Genomic DNA, 21330 nt, shown 5'->3' with positions numbered 1-21330 from the left:
TTACTTGGGTCCCCAAGCTGTCCTTTGGAATGTCATAAAGGTGGCTCTTTAATGCAATGTTCTTGGGATTCACAGTGTCTTGGGGGGGGGGGTCTGCTTCCATTTTGTAGAAGAACCAGCTATGGCTTGAGAGGCAAGAGGTCTTCAAGGGTGCAGGAAGCATTAGGGTCTATTCCCTGGATACAGGGCAAGGCTTCTCACGCAGGAGGCTCCCGTCCATGTTTGATGTATAAATGAATGAATGAATAATTAACTAGCTAGATCTCCACTTTCCCAATTCTTTATCAAACACGCCTCCCGGTATACCTCTCTCATCCCTGCACGTTCATTGATCGGAAAATCTAAACATCAGTTTCCAGCCTTAAGAGAAAACCCCAGTGAGTGGGCCCTTTGCCGAGAAGAAATGCAGAAGCAGTTTGGGAGGAAGGAGGAGAGATGTTCCAGATGAAGAAATCGAGGCAGGGCCATGCTGGGCGCCCAGGGAGCTGCCCTGGATGCTTCCCTGACTTCCTGATCCCTGGGGAGGAGGAGGCCCGTCTTTGCTGCAGGGCCCGGCGGACGCGTCCGGCGCCTTTGGCGTCCAGCCAGAGCCCACGCTTCAGAACAGAGGAGGGCCACTAAGCAGGAAACGTGGCCGCCTCGTTCAGAACCTCTCCTGAATTTCCTTGGTGACAAGCCACTCTTCATAAGCCCCAGAACTGCCCAGCATCACCAGGGTGAGGCGAGCGACTCTGCGGAGAGGGAAAAATAATTAGAAATACAATTAATGTTATAAAAGCTCGTCATAAATATTTGAGTTCTCTCTCCGGAGTGGAGGGACAAGATGACAGCTCGCAATTCCTTGTATTGACAAAAGAGGAAACAGTCCCTGAAACTGGTCGTTTGCCTGGGTATTTTTATCTATCAGATCCAAGAGTGGGAACAAGGGAAGCATGAATGATTGGATTAGCCGGCCGGCCTTTCCGTGCTTTTGCAGCATCAGCACTATGCCATTACTGCAGCCCTCGGGCCGATGCCGGCCTGCACACACCGACACACACCCGAGCCAGCGTGGGGCGGACAGGCTGCCCCACAGCTGGGCGGACGCGACCCCAGGCTCACACGCTGCGGTCCAAAGCGAGACCGGTGAACGTCCTCGGCCCAGGCCAGACGCAGAAAACCATGAAGATCCTTTCCTCAGAGCCCTTCCTCTGCACTCTTGGAGAAGACGGACAGAGCTGGAGGCATCCTGTGACATCTCCTCTCCCCGTCAAGGGCCCAAACCCCTCGTGATGCCCTTTGAGTTGGTACCCTTGGCACCTTGGCCTTTCCTTCCAAGTGCCCATTTGGTTGTTCCTTGGGTGGTCTTGGCTCCACAACGTGCTGGATGCGGCGAGGCCTGTTCATTTGGCAGCCCCAAGCCCTCCAGTGCCCAGGCTCTCCCTTCCCACTCTCTGCGACCCCTGGGTCCCTCCGTGCCTCCAGTGGGGCTGGTCGGGGGTCAGCGGGGCAGAAGGTGTGCACAGGAGTGGCGAGTGTCCTGTGCCGGGTGGGACAGAGCTCCCCCCTCCTCAGGCATATGCAACCACCTGGAACCTACACCCACCAGCAGGCAGCCCAGCTTCCTTTGCTGGGGGCACAGTGCCAGCATGACAGATGGGCCTGTGTGTCAGCTGCCAAGGGACCTCACACAAGATCCAAATAGGTCTGCATTTTTGGAGGGCAGGACAGTCTCTCCTTTGCTCCCCTTCTTAAAGGCAGGAGCAGCCGACGAAACCATCTCTGTACGGCATACCTTCGTTCCTGTGTTGCACGCACTTCACTTACCCCCGTGACCGGCGCAGCTAACGGGGACGACGGGAAGATGGACAGGACACGCTTGCCACTGCCGGGATTCACGCATGCCTGCGTGTGTGCTGAGGATGGGCACCTCTGCATTGAGTGGCAGAGGATCTCCAAATCCGCTTGCAGGGGTGTCGCCTTGGCTCTTCTCACAGATGATCGCACCGTGTCAGCTTGATTACCCAAAAGTGGTGGGAAGCCCACTGCCTTGCGGGCCCCTCCTCCTTCGCTGGACAATTTCATTCTGTGATACAAAATCTGCATCCAGATTAATTCCAGCTCTGCCCTGGAGCAACTGAGAACAAATCTGCCTTCTCTCCCTCTATGACAGCTCTTCAAATACTTTAAAGTGATGCTCACATCCCCGAAGAGCCTTTGCTTCTCTAGGCTAAGTATTTCCTGTCCCTTCGATTCCCACCGTCATACCTTGAGTGACATAGGACCCAGACGACTTGTTAGGATTGTGTCGTGGATTCTTTAAAAAATAGGTGCTGAAAGCAGACATGCCTGGGACAGAGTCACCTTCCTCCAGTGGGGTGGCCCGGATGGAAGCCTGGTGTTCCCAGTCTCAGCGGCCGTCCGCTGCATCCAATCACCCACATGTTTGGATTAAACAGCATTTACTGGAGTGGAATGATGTGATGAGGAATCATCCTTGTTAAAAATGGATATTATTTTAGGAAAATAGATGTGACCTACTTTCGGTAAGGTCCTACAGCGAAGTCTCTGACAAAGCGAGGGTTTGAACCTATTATGGCTTTTGATCAGTCCCAAGTCAAGCAGGCTTCCATGACTGGAGATGGAGTAGGATGCTGGAAACGCAGGTGATGTGCCTCTGTAGGTCTGTATTTCCCTGGTGTGCAAGGTGATCCGACAGCTGTCAACGGACCATCCCTAGAGCGGGGTATGGTCAGGGGCAGGCGTGATGGTGGGGGACTTTCGCGCTCTGTTCTCTGAATTCTTTTATTGTTTGATTATTCTTAAGGATACAACATATCTAAGTAATTCCCACGTATTTGAAATACAAATAAGAGGCTTATGATTTAGACAATAGCTCCAAATTGAATAAAATCCAATGGCTGAGCTAAAATGTAGTCAAGAATAAAGAAAAGTCCCAAATGGGAGAGGTGTATGGCCTGGTGGCCAAGACCATAATCCCCTTAGAGCTCTGGAGCCTGGATGTCAGTCACGGCACCACCCTTTGCTTGCTCTTGACCTTGGACAAATCCATCCCTCTTGTCCTCTATTTCCTCATCTGTAAAATGGGAATAATCCTGTTTAGTACCCATCTTACGCGTTATGTTGGTCAAGAATAATGAGCTCCTTTGATTTTTCTTTTGATGGAAGTATAATTTACATCAGTGCAATGATCTCTTTCCAGCACAGATTTATGAGTTTTGACAAATGCATAAAACCACTTCCACAGTACAGACATAGAACAATTCCATCAACCCCTCCCCCACCACCCCCACCAAGTTCCCCTGCGTCCCTTGTCATTTAACCACTGCCCACCCACAGCCCCTGGCAACCACGGATCTGTTTTTTGTCCTCATAGCTTGCGTTTCCCAGAATATCTTATAAATATCATTATATAGTATATAGTCTTTTGAGTCTGGTTTCTTCACTTAGAGGAATATATTTGAAATTCATCCCCATTGTTCAGTAATTCATTCTTCTTTATTGCTGAGTGGGATTCCATTGCATATAAACCACAGTTTGTATTTCTATTCACTAGAGGAAGAACATTGGGGTTGTTTCCAGTTTAGGGTGATAATGAATAAAGTTTCTATAAACCTCCACACACACGTTTGTGTGCACAGAAGTTCCTTCCGTAGTAAATACTCAGTCCGGGATTCCTAGGTCATATGACAGGCACATATTTAACTATATAGGAAACGGCCAAACTCTTTTCCAAAATGTCTCAATCCTTTGCATTCTCACCACAGAAGTAAAGTTCCGGGTGTCCCACGTCCTCGCCAGCACTTGGTATTGCCTGGAATTCATTTATGTATTTCTGATTTTAGCCTCTCTAATAGGTCTTCAGTGGTATCTCATTGTATTGTAATTTGTATGTCTCCGATGACTAAAAATATTGCGTGTCTTTTCATGGGGTTGTCTGCCATCTGTGAATCTTTTTCAGTAAAATGTCTGTTGCTCACTTCTTTTTTCTTTTTAAATGGGTGATTTGTTTTCTTATTGTTGAGTTTTAAGCATTCCTTGTGTATTCTAGATTGAAATCCTGTGTCAGATATGTGTCTTGGAAATATTCTCTCCTAGTCTGGGACTTGCCTTTTAAGTCTTTCGACAGTATCTTTAAAAGAGAAGATGTTAGGGTTGATGAAATCCAATGTTTCCTTTTTTTTTTTTTTTTTTTTTTTTAATGCATCATGATTTTGGTGTTACCTAAAGTCCAGAAAGTTTTCTTTCATGTTCCCTTCTGAAGGTTTCATAGCTGGAGGTTTTGCATTTAGGTCTATGTACCTTTTGGGGTTGCATCTTGTCTATGGTGTGAGGTAAGGTCCGGGGCCTCCTATGCAATGGTTGCCGCCGGACTTCTCAGACCCTCCATCTTCCCCTTGGCCAGGCTGTTTGCATCCTTTAAAGACCTTTCACGCAATGCCTGTGCTCCTATGTACATCCCTGCTTAACTAGGCTGGCCTCTGCTGCCCTGGGCTTCTTAGACTCAAGCAGGATGGAGTTACAGTCTTTCCAAACTCCTCGGCAGCCGTTTGCCACTCCTAGTGCAGAGCATGCTGAGAACTGGAAGCACCTTCGTGTGCAGGCTGCCTGGGGGCTGGAAGATGTCCAGGGAAAGATGGGGGTCTAACCTAGTCCAAGATCACTCATGGTTTATAGCCTTAACTGTTGGTCCGTCACCGTGTATACTGGCCTGGGGCAGGACAACTCAGCAGTCCAGGACCCTGGGCCCTCGGTATGACCATCTGAAAAGCTGGCAAACAACCAGCTTTTGCGGTTCTGAGAGGTGGGTGGTCAGGTGGGGGAAGTGGATGCAGTCAGGTCTCAGGAAATAGGTGCCGATGAAGTAAACACAAAAATCCAAGCAACAGCCAGTTTTCCCTCTCCCCTTCGCTGATTGTAAAGATGAACAGCAGTCCTCGAGCACCTGAGAAATACCCGCGGTCTGCTGTGCCCTGCCTCCTGTCCACTTACCCCACTGGGTCGCCCCTTTCCCTTCCCGTGAGCCAACGTCTCAAGCCGAGGAGCAGGAGACATGAACAAAGTAGTTCAGGCTGGTGTGCGAGGCGAAGCTTTGAGGCTTTGAAGTGCGAACTCAGCAAGGGCTCCAGATGTTCCTGCTTCTACCCCAGGCACCAAAACAAGATTTCGATGCCTAAGCTTGGGATGGAAGAAAACAGAACCGCTGGAGTCCTTAGCCTGAAGAGATGCCTAGAAAATGACTTGGTTCCCGTCCCCCTTCCTTTGATCAGAATCTCACGTCAATTGTCCCAGATAGGAGAGCCCCCAAGAGATGGTGCAATTGCCCTTGGTAAGTATCTCTGGCATTAACCTTGATTTAGGCATCTTGGTGTTGGTGCTGGCATTTGGGCAGATGGTATCCTTAAAGAGGGTGTTAGCTGGCAGGCAGCGGCAGGCTGCGGAACCGGAGGAGGCCAGAGGTAAGGTGGAGATGGGGGACGGAGGGAACGAGAAATGGGACATCCAAGCGCCTGCACTCTTTAGCCGTCCGCCCGCCACCCCCCACCCCCCCGACCTGGTGATTCCAAGCAGGGAAAGTACAAGTTCTGGAGCAGCCCCGGAGGTCTGCTCTTCCTTTGGTCAAATGACTGCCTTGTCATTTGCTGTGTCTCCTTTGTAAACCAAGACAAGCAAACCACCGCCAGCACCGTCGCAACTCATTTTAGCGAGTGCCTATGCCTTGGCACGTCCTTCACATGCATTTGCGGCTTCAGTCCTCACAGCAACCTGAGAGAAATTGTCTTATCATCCCCATTTTACAGGTGAGGCAGCAAAGGCCCCCGTGAGGCTAAGGAATGTGCCCAAAGGCCTGCCTGGGCAGAAGCGTCCCAGAAGGATGAGATTATGGGAGGGGCGGTCCCACTGGCCCTTCTCTGTTTTACAGACAGTCAGTGCCTGCGGATGCCTGTAGGAAGCTCAGGCCAGCTAAGGGGCCTGGCTAAGGGGTCCGGCCAGTCCTGAGCTTCCGGGGCTTCAACAAAGGGTGTGGACATGCAGGGAGCTGGAGCCCTGGATTCTCTCTAGAATCTGCTCAAAGTGTCCAAGTGATCCAGGACCTGGACCTGCCGGCTCTGGTCCTTCATTTCCTTTAGGCTAATCGAAGGGCTTCGGTGCGATGATTTCTCTGGTTCCTTCAAGGGCTTACCTTCCTAATGTTCTGATTCCAATTTACTTATTATTATTTTTTTTTAAATTCCATGCCTTCAAGTTCACAAAGGGCTATTAGACCGGGCCAAGTTCCGGGAGACCAGCTCCGCGGGTCCTTGAGAGAAGAGCAGAGGGTGCTGGGTCCGACTTCGGTGAAAGGGGCAGAATTTAAAAGCTTCTCTCTGCTGCTCTGTATCGTACGCCTCTTTCAAGACGCTGAGCTCAAGGTCCATATGGTCTGGGAGGCTCTCCAGTACCAGCTTGGTAAATGCTCTCCTTTGTAAACATAATTCGTGTGTGCAGCACAGTTTGAGCTGTATTAATTAATTTATTAACGTTCCTACTTATATCTGCCTGGTGCCAGACAGGCGTTGTGGTGGCTCACACAGATAGGAAAAACGGAGTGCGACGCGCGCCGCTGGAAGCCAACGGGAAGGGGAAAGGGGGAAAAAAGGAAGGTCTCAGGGGATGAGAAATGAGGGTAATGGAGGCCTGCAGAGCTCACGGCGCTGGACACCTCCCCTGATGAGCCCTACCGCCAACCTGACCAAGGTGAATGGATCCCCCTCACAGGTCATCGTGCCTGTAAGATCGGAGAAAGGATGAGGAAAGGAGGGAAGGAGGAAAGGGAGAAGGAGACAGCGGGAGGCCGGACAGAAGGGAGAGAGCCGAGGAGAATGCAGACAAAAGGTTGTTCAGGAGAAGCTCAACTTCCCCGGCGCCTCGGGTCCCCAGGGCCTTCCTGGGGCACTTCCTGTGTGCCGCCGGGGTAGCGGTGTCCTCAGCAGCCCTGCGTCGTGACTGGAACTCCCCGCGTCTTTCGGCTGTCTGCCGTCGTATCACCAGTCCACACAGATCGCGCTTCAGCTCAGAAAACCAGGGGACCAGAGGGACACGGCGCGCTGGACAGCTCTCCGCTGACCTGGCTTGATCTTGCGGTCACTGTCCGTATTCCCGGAGGGACAGACGGCCTCCACACCCGTCCGTATTCCCGGAGGGACAGACGGCCTCCACACCCGTCAGGCCCTCTTCCGTCCTCCTTCTTTGTCTCAGCTGGGTTTTGATGGACACGGCGTGGCAGTGAGTTCAAGACTATATTCCTTGCCAGGTACCTGAAGTGTGGCTCTTGGGTTGCCAATTAAATACAGACCCATATGCCTTACAAACACACAGACAGTAGGAACCTGCCAACCGTGGGGTAGGGTTGTCATTCTCTTATGAAAATTGATGTGCCTACCCGGGACCTGGACATGATCAGAAGGGCCACCCCCTCGGCTCTGAGCTGAGCCGAAGGAGTCTGCACGGGGTTTGATCTCCTTCTTGACGGTGTCTGTGCTGTGAGGCAGGGTGACTTTGCCAAGAACGGACACCCCTTGGCTTCTGTCATTAAATGCCTAAAACCAGAGGCATTGTCTCTGTCTTCCAAGTTCCCTTCCAGGCCAACACTGCTAATTCCAGAAAGAAAATGCTCCGTGAGAGCAGGGCCGTTAAAACACTAGAAAATTCTACTATGGGAGCGGTGAAATTGCCTGCCTTGGAGATGGAGAAACACATGCTGTCGTGGGTAAATTGGAACAGATCTGCCTAGAGGCAGGGGGCTGGACAGGATGGCCTCTGGAATGCTTATCAACATGTCCCAGGTGGTGAGTCTTCTGCTGGCTTATCTGTCTGTCTCCTAAGCGTGCACCGCCTGGCTTCAGTTACTTGTGTTTACTGGGCACACACTCCCTCCTCTCCTCGGGTGGAGACACACACATGCACGCCTGTCTGTGACATGGACCTGACCCCTCCCGCCTCAGCAGCTGTGGAGCGGGGACCCCCCACGGCAGAACCTTCCCTGGGAAATGCATTAGGGCCGCACAGCATTCCCCTCATAAAAATACAATAAAGGGCCCTGCGAGCCAGCATCCGCAGAGTAATGACTGTAACCCAGGGGCGTTCTTGGAAAGGCCTCTTCAGAAGCAAAGCCGAGAAGACTTAACAGAAATCTTTGGGGTAATTAAGTTTTTGGAGTGCACAAACCTCTTAAATCATTGAGAGTCAGAGAGGACTTGGTCTCTAAATCATACATCAGGCCCGATGGAGCCTGAGGGCTCTCTCCACGGCCCCTGCCTTCCTTCTTGTATGTGGGCTGGTGGCCACGGGGCAGCCCCCCTTTCATGTGGGCACACTGCGGCGGACCCTCCAAAGAGACCCTCCTGCATTTGTTGCTGAGAGGCACAGGGGGGCGGAGGCAGAAAGCTTCTTCCTGCCCGGGGCGGGGCTCCCCAAGCAGGGCAGGTGGATTTTCGTCTGAAGGCCCGTTGGGGGAGGGGTGCATGGCCCCAGACAGATGGCTGGGATGTCCGAACAGAATGTTTTTCAGACCCATGATTCCTTGTCAAGGATGGAAAAGAAACCGTTCCCACTTACTTCCTTCGAATCCCCCAAAGCCCCTTCCCCCACCCTGGCCAGTGTGCCCGGGCCTCCCCAGTGGCTGAGAGCCTGGCGGCCAGGGGTGGGGTGAGGAATTGGAGACAGTAAGAGGCACCAGGCCAGGCTGACTTGCCGGCTGTTCCCAGTGGGTCCTCTGGCCCCGCCCTCCAACTCTTCCTCACCTCCTCTTAGATGGAGAAAGAAGGGGGACCCGCTCTGTTTTCCTAGGCTCCCACCCCCACCTCTTTCTCTGTGGGTTCTGTGGGTGGCTGGGCTGAAGGCAGATTCCTACCAGCGCAGCCTGGGAGCTCGGGTCAGGCCGGGAAGGAGTGGAAAGCAATCTGGGAGCTCCCAGGCCTCTGTGGCATGCACACCTTCAGGGCATTTAGGGAAAGTAGATTAAGAAATCTTTTTCCAGATAAGAGAGGCCTGTAAAGAGGCCACAGAAAGGGAAAAACACCCCCCTTTGATCACAGGGGATTGTAATTACTCAGATATTGATTGGGATAATAAGTTTGCCAAAACTCCGAAGAAGGAGGGATATTCCTCCAGGTGTTTGGCTTTTGCAGGATTTGCTGAGCTCCTCTGTGAAGTCAAAGTCAATCTGGGGGCCTGGGCCTGGCCCTGAATCAGCCCCAGGATGGGAGTTGGAGGCCTTTCCCTCCCGTATAGAGTGCAGTGCACGCCCTGGTGCACCGTCCTCCCTCCTACTCCCGGGGCTGTCCCTGTTACCCGTGTCAGCAAATTCCTTGCTGCTCTGCATAACCCTTGGGGCTCATTGGGGTTGAGTGGCAGCAAGAACGGAAGCAGCCTCAAAAAAGAGAGTGAGCCCCTCAGCCTGGACTCCAGAATCGTCGATAGTGTCTTCCTGTTTCTTAGCTACAAGACTCCTCTCTCGATTTCCCCTGCATTCCACAGGGACCTGCGAGCAAGCTCGCACACCCAGCCGGGCCCACACATGTGTGCGTGCACACCCTCCCTGTACGCTCCAAGCCCACATTTTCCCTGCAGTGCCCACATGTCCCTACCCAGCCTGCACAGTGCGGGGTCAGGAGCTCCGGCTTTGGGGTCAGGCGGGAGCAAGGGAGCAAGTACCCTTACCTTCTGGGGCGTCGAGTTATCTGGAGGATGGGAATACCAGCGCACCAACGCCCGCCCCGCGGGGTTGTTGAGAAGGGCACGGGAGCTGGCATAGAGCGTTTGCTAGGTGCCCGCCTGGTCTCCAGCGCCCCTGGAGATGATCGGTTATTCTTGAGATGCTTCACCCTCTCTCTGAGATTCTGCGCGGAAAACCGCTTTTGTAGACTTTTCTTTCATCACAGCTGCAGACTGAGGCTCTTCTCCGTCTGCCAGGCCCGGGCCAGACCTCAGCTCTGGCCCCATCCTGTGCCTCTCCCTCCTGCTCCCAGGGTGCCTGTCTGTGCCTGTTAGTGCGCCGCCACCCGGGCCCGCTTTGAGATCCGCCTTTGAAATCAAGGAGGGTGGCGGGATGACTCCTTTGTTACATCTCCATCTTTACATTTCCCCTGCTCCGATCCCAGAGCTTGACCCTATACACACCCAGTAGATAGTCGGGATGCGACCCACTTGGGTTGATTTTTTATAATCCTGGGGAGTATTTCGTGAGCAATTACTATGTGCCTGCCTCTTTTCATGGTCACATGTAGGCCTCCTACCAACCCTACACAGTATCAATCACTTCCATTTCGTAGATGTGGGAAGTATGGCTGGGGACAGATTCAGTCACTGCGTGGTCCCCCGGCTGATGTGTCGCTGAGCATTGCTCCAAGCACAGGGCGGTCTGTGTCCGCAGTTACCTAGGACCAGGACAGACCCAGCCCATCATTCACTGGACGCCTCCCAGTCCCCAGCCAGGCAGCCTGCCCAGAAGCGGCTTCTGGCTCTCAGCACGCTCTGAGCAACGGAGTAGCTTGGAAAGATCGCAGCTCCCTCCTGCTTGAGTCTAAGAAATGCCCAGGGCTGCAGAGGCCAGCCTGGTTAAGCAGGGATGTAAATATTAGCTCAAGTATGGCGGGACAGGTCTTTAAGGAATGCAAGCGCCGGGCCGAGGGAAAGGCAGAGGGTCCGAGAAGTCCGGCGCAGGCCTTGGTCCAGGAGAACCTGGGAGGGGTCGGAGGTGCCGGAGGACTGGCACGTCCTGCCTGTCGAGGAAGGACACCTCGCATAGATCCAAGCTGACGGAAGGCAGGGGGAAGGCTGGCTCCAACAGAGAGTCGGTGTTGGTGGGGACGCAGCATGAGAGCTACAGAAGACGGGAAGGACAGAGATGATGGGACACGGCCACAGAAAAGCTTGATGAGGCCCACGATGGTGGTGGGGATAGGGAATGACGGCGTGTCTGTGATGTGCCCTGCGCCATGGGGGCGGGACGTGAGACGCTGCCGAGACTCATCAGAACCCCGCTTGCTTCAGAGGACGAGTCCCTCCTTTCTCTGTCTCTAGCCTGCCAGCACCCACGAGGGTCCCAGCCCTCTCTGAGTCTTTTGATGGGCGTTTATTCCATACTGGAAGGGGGTGGGCCTTGTGGAGACGGATGGAACTTGGCCTCCAACCTGGAGGGACTCACCGTCTAGGAAGGAAGGGGACACGTAAACAACTGGTGGGTTGGGGGGTGTCATTAGAGAGTGTATTTAGGTATTGCAGGGGATGGGAGGAGGGCTCCGGGGAGGACGCAGGGGAGGATTTAGGTCCGTCGTCTGTGGTGGGGACACTGAGCAGAGCTCATAGTTTTTTTTTGTTTTTTTTTTTTTAATGAAGATTTTATTCAGTTATTTACTTGAGAGATAGAGAGAGAGCACATGAGTGAGGGGGAGGGGTAGAGGGAGAAGCAGACCCCCCCCCCACTGATTGGGGAGCCCAATACAGGACTTGATCCCAGGACCCCGAGATCATGGCCATGAGCCAAAGACAGATGCTCAATCGACTGAGCCACCCCGGCGCCCCAGAGGTCAGAGTTTCATAACCGCTCGGAGGCACGAGAGGGAATAGTGGGTCAGAGATGGGCTTAAGGGAGAGCCCTGTGTGTCTGGGGCAGGTTTGGGGAGCAGCTACCAGGGAGAAGGGCTGAAAGATCTGGTGGGACAAAATGGTGAGAAATCAATGAAAGACATGTTGTTGAATCAATCAACAGATTTCTTTATTGAGCATCTGCTATGTGCCAAGTGTGGAATCTGTCACTGGGACTCCCATGGCAAGCAAGCCGGAGTCGCTCTCTGTTTCCTACGCAGGATGGCCATATGTCCCAGGTTCCTTCTCGTCCTGGAGGAATGATGACTGAAGCCTCCTTTTCCTTTCAGAAACGTTTCTGTTTCCACTACCCTGTCTGTGGTCATTCTGCCTAGAGAGCTTCAGTCCAGGGCAGAAAGCAGACACTGACAAACAGCCCCACTCCGACCTCCGATATTGAACTTCAGACGGTGCTGGGAACAGAGACTGCTCTCGGGCACCGTGAAGACCCAGACGGTTTTCGAGGGGAGGGTCTCGGTTTCAGAAGTCATGGGACTTCTGTGTTGGCTGAAGATCTCGCTTGCGCTCTCTTTTCTCCTCTCCCCGTTTTGAGCCATAAAAAATGGAAAAAAGAATACCACTCTTCATTACAGAGCATTTCACACCGGTAAATGAGTCTCCCGGGCATGTTTTCTCGTCAGGGAGGCAGCGCGGAAGTGCGAAGCCTGCGAGTCGGCCGGAGCGTGACGTCCTCCGTCCTCGCTCTGCCCCAAACGCATCCAGGGTCCCTCCTCCGCTGGCTCGGCTTCCTCGTCGGTGACAAGGGGGTGGTCTTCCCCGCTTCCCGGGGGGATGGGGAGCATTAGAGTGAGTGAGTGATGACATCCGAGGACGCACACAGTGGGCATCCTGAAAGGGGTCCTGACGGTTACCAGCTTTTCTGAGCTTACGATCATTTAAGAAAAGGTGCTGTGCTTGGGGGAGGAGTGTGCTTCGTTTCACTGAAAACACAACACACTGGGGCCAGAGTGGAAGTCAGTGGACAATGAAGGGAAGGGACAAGGCCCAGGGTTTCAGCCACCAGAAGGAAACTGGGTTGGAGAACGAAGGCCTCCGGTTATAACCGGGGCCCCACTGGAGCAAGGCTGAGCACGACCCCAGGCAGGAGGTGTATGGGAAGACGCTGCACCTTCCCCTCCACAAAATAAAATTCTGGGGCACCTGCGTGACTCCGTCGGTTAGACGTCTGCCTTTGGCACAGGTCACGACCTCATCGGGCTCCTCGCTGGGTGGGGAAGCCTGCTTCTCTCTCTGCCTGCGGTTTCCCCTGCTCGTGCTCTCTCCCTCTCTCCCCCGTACTCTCTCTTTCTCTGATAAATAAATAAAATCTTTTTAAAAAGAGATAAAAATAAATAAAATCTTAATAGTATTCAGAAACAACACAAACCCATACCCACCCTTTCCAGCGGGACCCTTCGTGGTCCTTCAGCACCAGAATCTGCTTGCTTGGCAGGCTGAGATGGTCCCGCGAGAGGCTTCTCAGGGAGCGGATCCTGCAAACCCAAACTGTCCTGCAAAAGCAGGACACGACGGGCTTAGACAGCGAGGCCTGCACAAGGGTTTCCTGGGCTCCCTCTTTTTTTCTGCTCTTCCTCTGCCTTCCAGAGAACTCTGTCTGCGGGGAGAGGGTCGCTCCCGACAGCAGTGACACGGTTCCAAGAGAGCGGGGACACGGCAATCCAGCTACATGGACGGAAGGAGCCGGGTGCCCGTGTGTGAGGGCCCGGGACACGCAAACTCCGTCGGCCTTTCCTAAATGTGTTAACCATATCCGTCCAAGTCCGGCCATATCTGGACCCGGAGGCCAGACTCCTGGGGTCTGCACCTTATTTCCTTCCTGACTTACTTCTGCCGTTGTGGGGGTACAGTTGTGGGGGTTGACAAAACGAAGTACCAGAGGCTGGGCGGCTCACAGAGGAGACATTTATTTTTCCCCCGCCCCGGAGGCTGGAATGTGAGCTTGAGGTCTGGGCAGGGTCCTTGCTTCTGAGACCTCTCTCCTGGGCTTGCAGATGCCGCCTGCTCCCCGGGTCTGCTCACAGCCTCCCCTCTGTGCCCGACTGCATCCTTGCCTCCTTCCTTTAAAGACGCCAGTCATATTGCTTTACCGCCCAGCCTCATGACCTCCTTTAACCTTAATAACCTTAATAACCTCTTTAAGGACCCAGATCGCTAAGTACAGTCACATTCTGAGTTAGATCTTCACATATGAATTGTGGCGGGGGACACAGTTCAGCCTACAACATACAGCTAGGCAATAGGCATCCTTTATTTCAGCCCTTTTTTTTAAAAAATAAACTTTTTTTTTTTTTTAAAGATTTTATTTATTTGACAGAGAGGGATCACAAGTAGGCAGGCAGAGGGAGAGAGAGATGGGGAAGTAGGCTCCCTGCTGCGCAGAGAGCCGGATGTGGGGCTCAACCCCAGGACCCTGAGATCATGACCTGAGCCAAAGGCAGAGGCTCAATCCACTGAGCCACCCAGGTGCCCCATCTCAGCCCCTTGGCAGAGAAGTGCAGTGGGTTGGTCGGCCTCCTGGGCACCCTTCCTGGGACAGGAGCTGAGCTGAGATCCTGGTAGCTTTCAGTAGCAGTGCAAACCCCTCTCTGCAGGCCCTTGCCTTTCCTGGAACCACCGTTTCTTGAATCCCTTCTTCCTGCCTCTAACATCCTGCCTAGGAGGGCATTCTATTTTCTGTTTCTGACTGAGACATAGGAGTCCTTTCTGAGATTCCTTTCTCCAACTGGGACTGTTACAATGTATTTGTCTTTTGCACAAGTTGCTTTACCAGAAAAGAGCTCTCCGCCCCTGGAAGGTCCTGCGCAGAAAGATCCCCTTCTGTGAGATGAGAGGGCCAAGGAATTGACTGTGCTTTCTTTCCTCTTGCCCCTTCCTTCCTCTGCAGGCGAAGGCAGGAAACCACACCTGTGTTGGTAATATCACACACATGCTGGGATCCACAAATGTGTCATTAGCCCACCGGTTGGTGCAGAACAGCAGCAGCTGAAGGCGATTTAACACAGGTAGAACTCTACTTACGGATGGGCAGGGTTCCCGTGATTTGCTTGGAAGTTGGTTTCCATGAAGTGGGGATGTTTTTCTCTCATAGAGAACGTGTTAAATGTAGGGGGAGGTTTTCAGGGAACTCCTTGAAAATCTATTAACTCACACATAACTAGAGTACTAAATATGGCCATTTCGGTCCCCAGCACCTAAATGCCTCACACGCCAGCAATTTGGTGGGAAAAGACGTTACGAGATCCAACTCCGCGTATCAGTATAAACGCACTGGGTGTTATATGCAACTAAGGAATCATTGAACACTATGTCAAAAACTTATGATATATGATATGCTGGCTTACTGAACATAATAAAAAAATTTAAAAAAGCAAAAAAAGCATAAATGCTCCTCCCTCGTCCGTGTGGCCTTCTGCCGGCAGCCTTGTGGAAGGGGGACTTTGAAGGGAGGGAAAGATGGACAGTCTTGGCCACAGCAGAGACTGTCGTGGCTTTCCAGGCTGTAATGTACCCCATAGCTGTGTCTGCAGTTCTGTGTCAGGGCTCCTCCAGCTCATCTGTGCTGGAAAATCTGGGCTTTGGGTTTGAATGAATCTGGCAACCCCTGCAACCCCTGCAGGATCCCCCCCCACACACACCCGGCAGGGAGCAGAGACCCACTCCTCTCCAGGAGTGGCCGTGACCCTGGATAGGGCTGGGAGCAAGGCATTTCACACTGCTTGGTGAGGGCCAGGCAGAGGTTCGGGGCTGGTGGCAGTCCTGCAGATTGCTGAGATTTTAGGATAAATGGTGATTTTCCTCCTTGGTGATTTCCCAAGGCTACTGAGGCCTGACAATTCTGGCAGGGAAACCAAATTTAAATGAGTCCCTTTTCAAGTCGGCCTGAGGGGGAGGCATTAGTCAGAGAACTAACAACCTCGCCTGACTGTTTCCTGTGTTCTGTACACTGTATTAGGGGGTCACGAGGAAATGCTGCCATTGTTCCAAAAGTACTCTGGACGCGGACAGGAGAAGACAAACAAACAGAGAGGTCTTGCACGTACTGACGAAGGAAATGCAGAACACGTCTGGGTGAATTCCTCTACGCTGAGAACGTAACTGTAGAGCGAACCTGTGGTCATCGGAGGAGGGGCCAGACGCTCTAGACAAGGCTTCCGAGCAACTGGCAAGGTGTCTGGATGCTGAGACCACCCCATGGATGTTCAGACGGGAAGCCGAGACTCAGGATGGCTCACGGTTGGCCTGAAGGCCTGAGAGTGAACAAGAGAGTCAGAATCGGAAGTCAGGCTCCCTCCGTGTGTCTAGCTGCTTGTATAATTTTACAAAAATGAAAGTGGGGGGAAAAACCCATGGAAAAAGATATCTGAGGAAGGGAGTGGGGGGAAAGGATTTTATGGACTAGACGGTCGTACTGAGCTGAAGTGAGACACTGGGGGTAGAAGAGTATGAGGGTCGTGTTACTGAAGACCCTGAAGGTTGAGGGGACTAAATTTGGTATTTTTTCACGATTGGCACTAAGGATCTGGAGGATAGACTCCCCCTAACTATCTTCCAGGACTTCCTTCTGCTGATATTAATCATCAGAGAGATTATTCTGCAAAGACTCCACCAATAAATCCAGAGCTCAGAGTCTTTGGGTTTTTAGAGTTCACCTGTGACGGGAACAGGGTCCGACATTCTGCACTCCTGGCATCGCACTGGAAGGCAAGGGGGAACGGCCCAGACCTTGAGGGCTCCGCACATGGTGTCTCATGTTGGGTACCTGGCCAGGAATCCCTTGGCCAGGTCTCAGGCTCGCCCGTGTTATCTAGGGTAGGACCCCATCGTGCTCCTGGAAGAGGCAGCCTGGCGTGTGCGGATGCCGAATGGGGCTGGAATGGAAGGGCGAGGGAAGGAGCTCGCCGAGGAGGTCAACGGCATAGAAGGCCGGAGCTGACCGCTGCTTGCTGCCGTTGGGCTGCCGGTACTGCCGAAACACGGCTCCAGCCCCAGGGGGGAATGTAAGGGTCAAGAACTGCAAATTGTAAACCACAGTGAAGTGAGATGAATCAATCTGCTGTGACCTAATAGACAGGAGGAGAGCCGGCTAGCGGGAGGCTTAGAAAAGGCTCCCAGGATGTGCGGGGCCGCGGGAGATCACGACCAGGTGACTCCGGGCCTCTCGGACAACTAGGCTCGGGCAGCTTCGGTCATACGCTTGGCGGGGTGGAACCGGGCCAACGGGGGCGGACAGCATCTCCCCTGCCATGTCCTGGCCTCAATGGTCAGGGTTGGAGGTGGTCCCAGGGAGGGAGCCTGCCTTTTCTATGTGGTCATGGACCCTGGGTAGGAAAGCGTCGCTTTTGTTTACATGGCTGTCATTCTTTCCTGATTATAATATGTGTTTGGCGTTGGAAGTACGGAGAAACCTAGAGAAGGAAGTAGGCTATCCTTCACAATCCCACCACCAAAGATAATTACCGTTGAGATTTCGGGGACTTTCCTTCCAGGCTCTTTTATACTCAGGCATACACAGTTTAAAATAGTGTTGGAATTACATTATGTTTACATTCATAATAATCTTTGTCATATAAGAGTAGATCATGAGCCTATCCCCATCCTATTAAATATTGTTCTATAATCGGTCCTAAATACCTTCCAGAGTATTTAATTCCATGGATGCGTATGTATTTAGTTAACCAATTATTGCCGGATATTTGGATTGTTTGTAAATTGGCACCACTGTAAACATAACTACAACGAACATCTTTGCATCGTAGCAACATTTGAGCAGGCTTCCGATGATTTCCTCAGGCTGCTTTCCTGGAAGTGGGGTCCGTGTCTCCAGGGCTCTCGTGGCGTGCCGGCAGACACCTCCGCCCCCCGCACCTGGAACTCGATACCGACTCACACTTCCATTCATCAGTGCCTATGACAGTGCCCCTCTCGCTGCCCATTTGCCAATAACTGCGAGTTTCTACATTCTCTGGGGGCGGAGGTCATCTTCCCCGAGTCACGCTCGGCTTACCGACAGCATTAGCTTTGAGCGCGGCAGCTCACTTCCCTTGTGTGTGTTGGCAGCGCTCTGCCAGCCCACACGTGGGTTCGGCCCTACAAAGACAGAGGCCGGAGCTGATCCTCGGGGAGCCACAGGTGCTAGGGAGGGAGGGAGAGGACCCAGGGATCAGGTGGGACTTGATTCATCCTCCTCCAAAACTCAGAGTGTATTGAACTGCCCTGCCAAACCCCTCCTCCCAGAGCCCTTGGCCAGGAATGCTCCCCGGCTGATGAGGAAATGAGAGAACAAAGCAAGCCTACACAAAGGCAGGCTTAGGGCTCTGGAAAGCCAGCGATGTGCAAAGCCCCTGACACTAAGCAGAGATGAAAATGTTAATGGTGAGACATCCAAAGAAAATGTATTCCATATGTACTGGGCGGCGGGCGGTGGAGGAATGCAAATGCACTTGCCGACGAGCAGGGGAGAGCCAGGGCAGCGGCGGAGAACCTTGGACTTGCTTTCTAACACAGTAAGGTCCGTTCTAGTGGAAGGTCCTGGGGGGCTGAGTTTGACCGTTTTCCGGACTCCGGTAACGGATAAGCATGTCAGGATTGCAACTTATTTTAAGTAATCACGAGAGCCACAGTTCATTGGGTGAGCCCAGGAGAGTTTGGGGCCCCCACTGTACACTCGTGGTACTTGATTGGATGTGACGCTTTTCATCGTGGGAACAGGTCTGTGGAGCAGGAACCGACCCCGTATCCCAGAAGAGCCGATGGACGTAGCTGGCCGAATTCGTCCGGCGGGCGGAGCTGGGATCTTAAATCATGCCCATCTGGTCCACCACCTGTGTTCGTTCCATGGTGACGCCCAAGGAGGGCCTGATTTCCAGGTTCCTGGAGGGAGAGATGGGGGGAAGGAGGTCCTCCCACTTAAGGAGACTGAAAGTTGAGGCCTTGCAGCCTTTCTGAAGATGGGCTGCCCTGGCTGGTGGAAGACAATGGGCTTTTCCTTCCATCTGTCCTACATGGGTGGTGGTGACATGCAGACAAGGCTGGGCATCTTTAGGCAGACAGTGGCTGACAGATTTTAGCGTGTCCTTCTGGTGGCCCGTGAGCCAAGGCCTTTGGGGCAAGACATTCTCAGAGAGCGCCTTGGTGATGGGTGGGTGGCTGGCGTTGTAACCTACATTTTCCTTCCAGAATACTTAGAAGACAGGCCCTCAAAGAGATGGCTCCAGTGTCGGGGGAGGGGGGGCTATGATTTTTCTGGTAATTAGCCTCCAGACTGTTCTGGAAGAGTTGCTTTTTTGCTTTTCCTACATCTGACTCTTCTTAAGACCTCAGACTTGCCTTCCATAGGAAGGGAACGGAGCAGATGTAGAAAGAATGAGAAAGAATCCCTCCCAAGGAATCTCTGGGACGTCTGGAAAATTGTCTAGTGTCCAGTCGTCCCTAACTTCCCATCTCATTAGGGCCTCCTCAAACTCCCCCAAATTGTCCCACTGCAACATATGTTTTGCTGACCAGGGAGAATTCTTAGTGCTGACTTGCTCTTTTGCTGGAAAAACACTGGACAGACAAGAATAGGATTTTTTTTTTTCCTATTTAAAAAAACAAAACAACACAAAAATCAAAGCACAAAGCTTTTAAGTAAAGTGCTGGGGGGTTTGACTGTTCAGGGCAAAATGGGGAATAGCTCTTCTCTAACTGAGAAACTGGGCTTTGCTAGTCCAGTCTCAGACACAAGGTGACCCACCTGTGCTTTCTCTCAGTCTTTGTCCTCAGCTTCTGAAGCTCCAAAGTATGCCTCGAGGATAATAGTGCCAGTAGCACTGACTGAGTCCTTCCGTGTGGGGGGGTCATAGGAGTCAAGTGCTAGATGTGTCTCCCATCTAATTCTCTGGACATTGCCCTGAGGTATCATGCCCATTCTGCAGATGGGGACATTGAGGTTTAGAGAGACATGGTATTTGGTAATGATCATGTTTGTTCAAGGCCAGAGCTGGGATTCAAAGCAGGCAATCCAAGACCAGAGTCTCAGGCCCTCAACCACTGCCTTTGGTGGCTTGATCCCAGGGATCAAGGGCTTCCGCTCCAGAAAAGAATATGTAATTGTTTTTCCCTTGGTCCTTGAGGATTGCAAATAAATACCCATGCCAAGGTCTCTGGGAGGGGTTTTCAAGTCAGCTCCCTGTGATTAGAAGGGATCGATGGGACCCAACCAACCAATCTAATTGTTGTCTTGACTGTCCCTGAGTGAGACAGGTGCTCCAAGGTACGGCACTGATTTGTCTGCTCTCTGTCCCTGCTGCCATCATTCTGTGTTCTCGATGAATAAACAGCCTCCAGAAGGGTCACTCCACAGAGCCCAGTGTCCGCCCTCCCCCAGCCCCCGGTCTAACTGTGAGTAGATTTGAGAGGAAAATCCCTGTTTGGCTGAAGTAGGAGGAATCATAAAAACACACTGGGCTTTAGAAATGTAAATATCTGCACAGCGAGCTGTATGAGGACGATGGAGAGATGCCAGGGGAAGCCTGGATGTGAGAATCCGGCAGACAGGGATGGATGTAAGGAAACACGGGAGTGTGAGAAAAGCAAAAGGCAAAAAGCCACAGGCATAGGGGGAGAGGGAAGCTGGGGGGAGTGGTGGCCGTGGGACCAGGAAGCAGCAACTCAGAGGACAGGGCGAGGTGAGCCCAGTTGGTCCCTGTGGCTGGAGAGCGAGGGGGGCACGGCCTGCTGGGGCAGCCCACGGGTGGGACCCATCTATTCAAAAAAGGATGCTTTGCTTCCTGCATGCCCCGGGCTGCTTGGAGAGGAACAGGGAACACTTGGGGATGTAGAATGGTGGTTCCCAAGGTGGGGTTCCCAGGCCAGCTGCACTGGCATGGCCTGGGAGCAGGTTAGAAATGCACGCTTCAGGCCCTGCCTCAGACCCTCTGAATCAGAAACTTTCCAGCACCTGGGTGGCTCAGTTGGTGACGCGTCTGCCTTCTGCTTAGGTCGCGATCTCTAGGTCCTGGGATCAAGCCCCATATCGGGCTCCCTGCTCAGTGGCGAGCCTGCTTCTCCCTCTCCCTCTGCCTCTCCCCCTGCTCGTGCTCTCTCTCTCTCTGTATCTGTCTCCAGAGAATAAATAAAAAAAAAAAAAACAAAAACAAATGAAAAAAGCTCAGTGGCCCGGTCCAACGTTGTGTCAGTTTGAGTAAGCCCTCCAGGTGATCTGATTCATGCTGGTGTTTAAGTCACTGGCCCAGAAGGTTGGGAGAAGGAGGAGCTGAGATCAAAAGTATATAGAGGTCTCTCGTTCAAGGGCAGGTGTAGGGGGAAGAGATGAAGAACAGCATTCTCATTCTGGGGGAAAGATGGACAATGCGCGGGGATCAGGGGAGTTCACAGAGGAGAGTGGGGTCGTGAGAGGAGCTACCCTCAGTCATTCCTGGAACAAGGGGGGCGTGGAGGGAGGCAGAGCAGCCAGCAGAAGGCTGGCGGGCCAAGCCAGAAGCAGAACAGCCTGTTACAGGCCAATGACTGGTCTTACTGGTGTCGGAGCTCTAACTGTCATGTTTCCAGCAACTCCTAGAAGAGCCCACGTGCACGAGTTAGGCACTAGGGGAAGGGGCACCGCAGGGAACTCACGTGCCAGGGGGCTTAAGGGATGGTCTCCACTCTCATTTCCTTGTTGCCGTGGTAGAAACTCAACCA

At 52.7% G+C, this 21330-nt stretch overlaps 1 long non-coding RNA gene across 2 annotated transcripts; it reads left to right on the top strand.

Moving 5' to 3' along the window:
* The first annotated feature begins 2557 nt into the window (after window positions 1-2557).
* LOC132027966 (uncharacterized) lies at window positions 2558-17263 on the top strand. 2 transcript variants are annotated; one of them, XR_009407282.1, is made up of 3 exons: window positions 2558-2645; window positions 14534-14651; window positions 15602-17263. It is a non-coding gene; the product is annotated as an uncharacterized LOC132027966 (long non-coding RNA). The 2 variants fall into 2 exon arrangements; XR_009407283.1 differs by lacking the exon at window positions 2558-2645 and adding an exon at window positions 6512-7829.
* The last annotated feature ends 4067 nt before the right edge of the window (window positions 17264-21330 follow it).

The sequence above is a fragment of the Mustela nigripes genome, chromosome 1 (genome assembly GCF_022355385.1).
Source record: "Mustela nigripes isolate SB6536 chromosome 1, MUSNIG.SB6536, whole genome shotgun sequence".
NCBI lineage: Eukaryota > Metazoa > Chordata > Mammalia > Carnivora > Mustelidae > Mustela > Mustela nigripes.
This window is presented reverse-complemented; position numbering and strand designations above follow the sequence as displayed.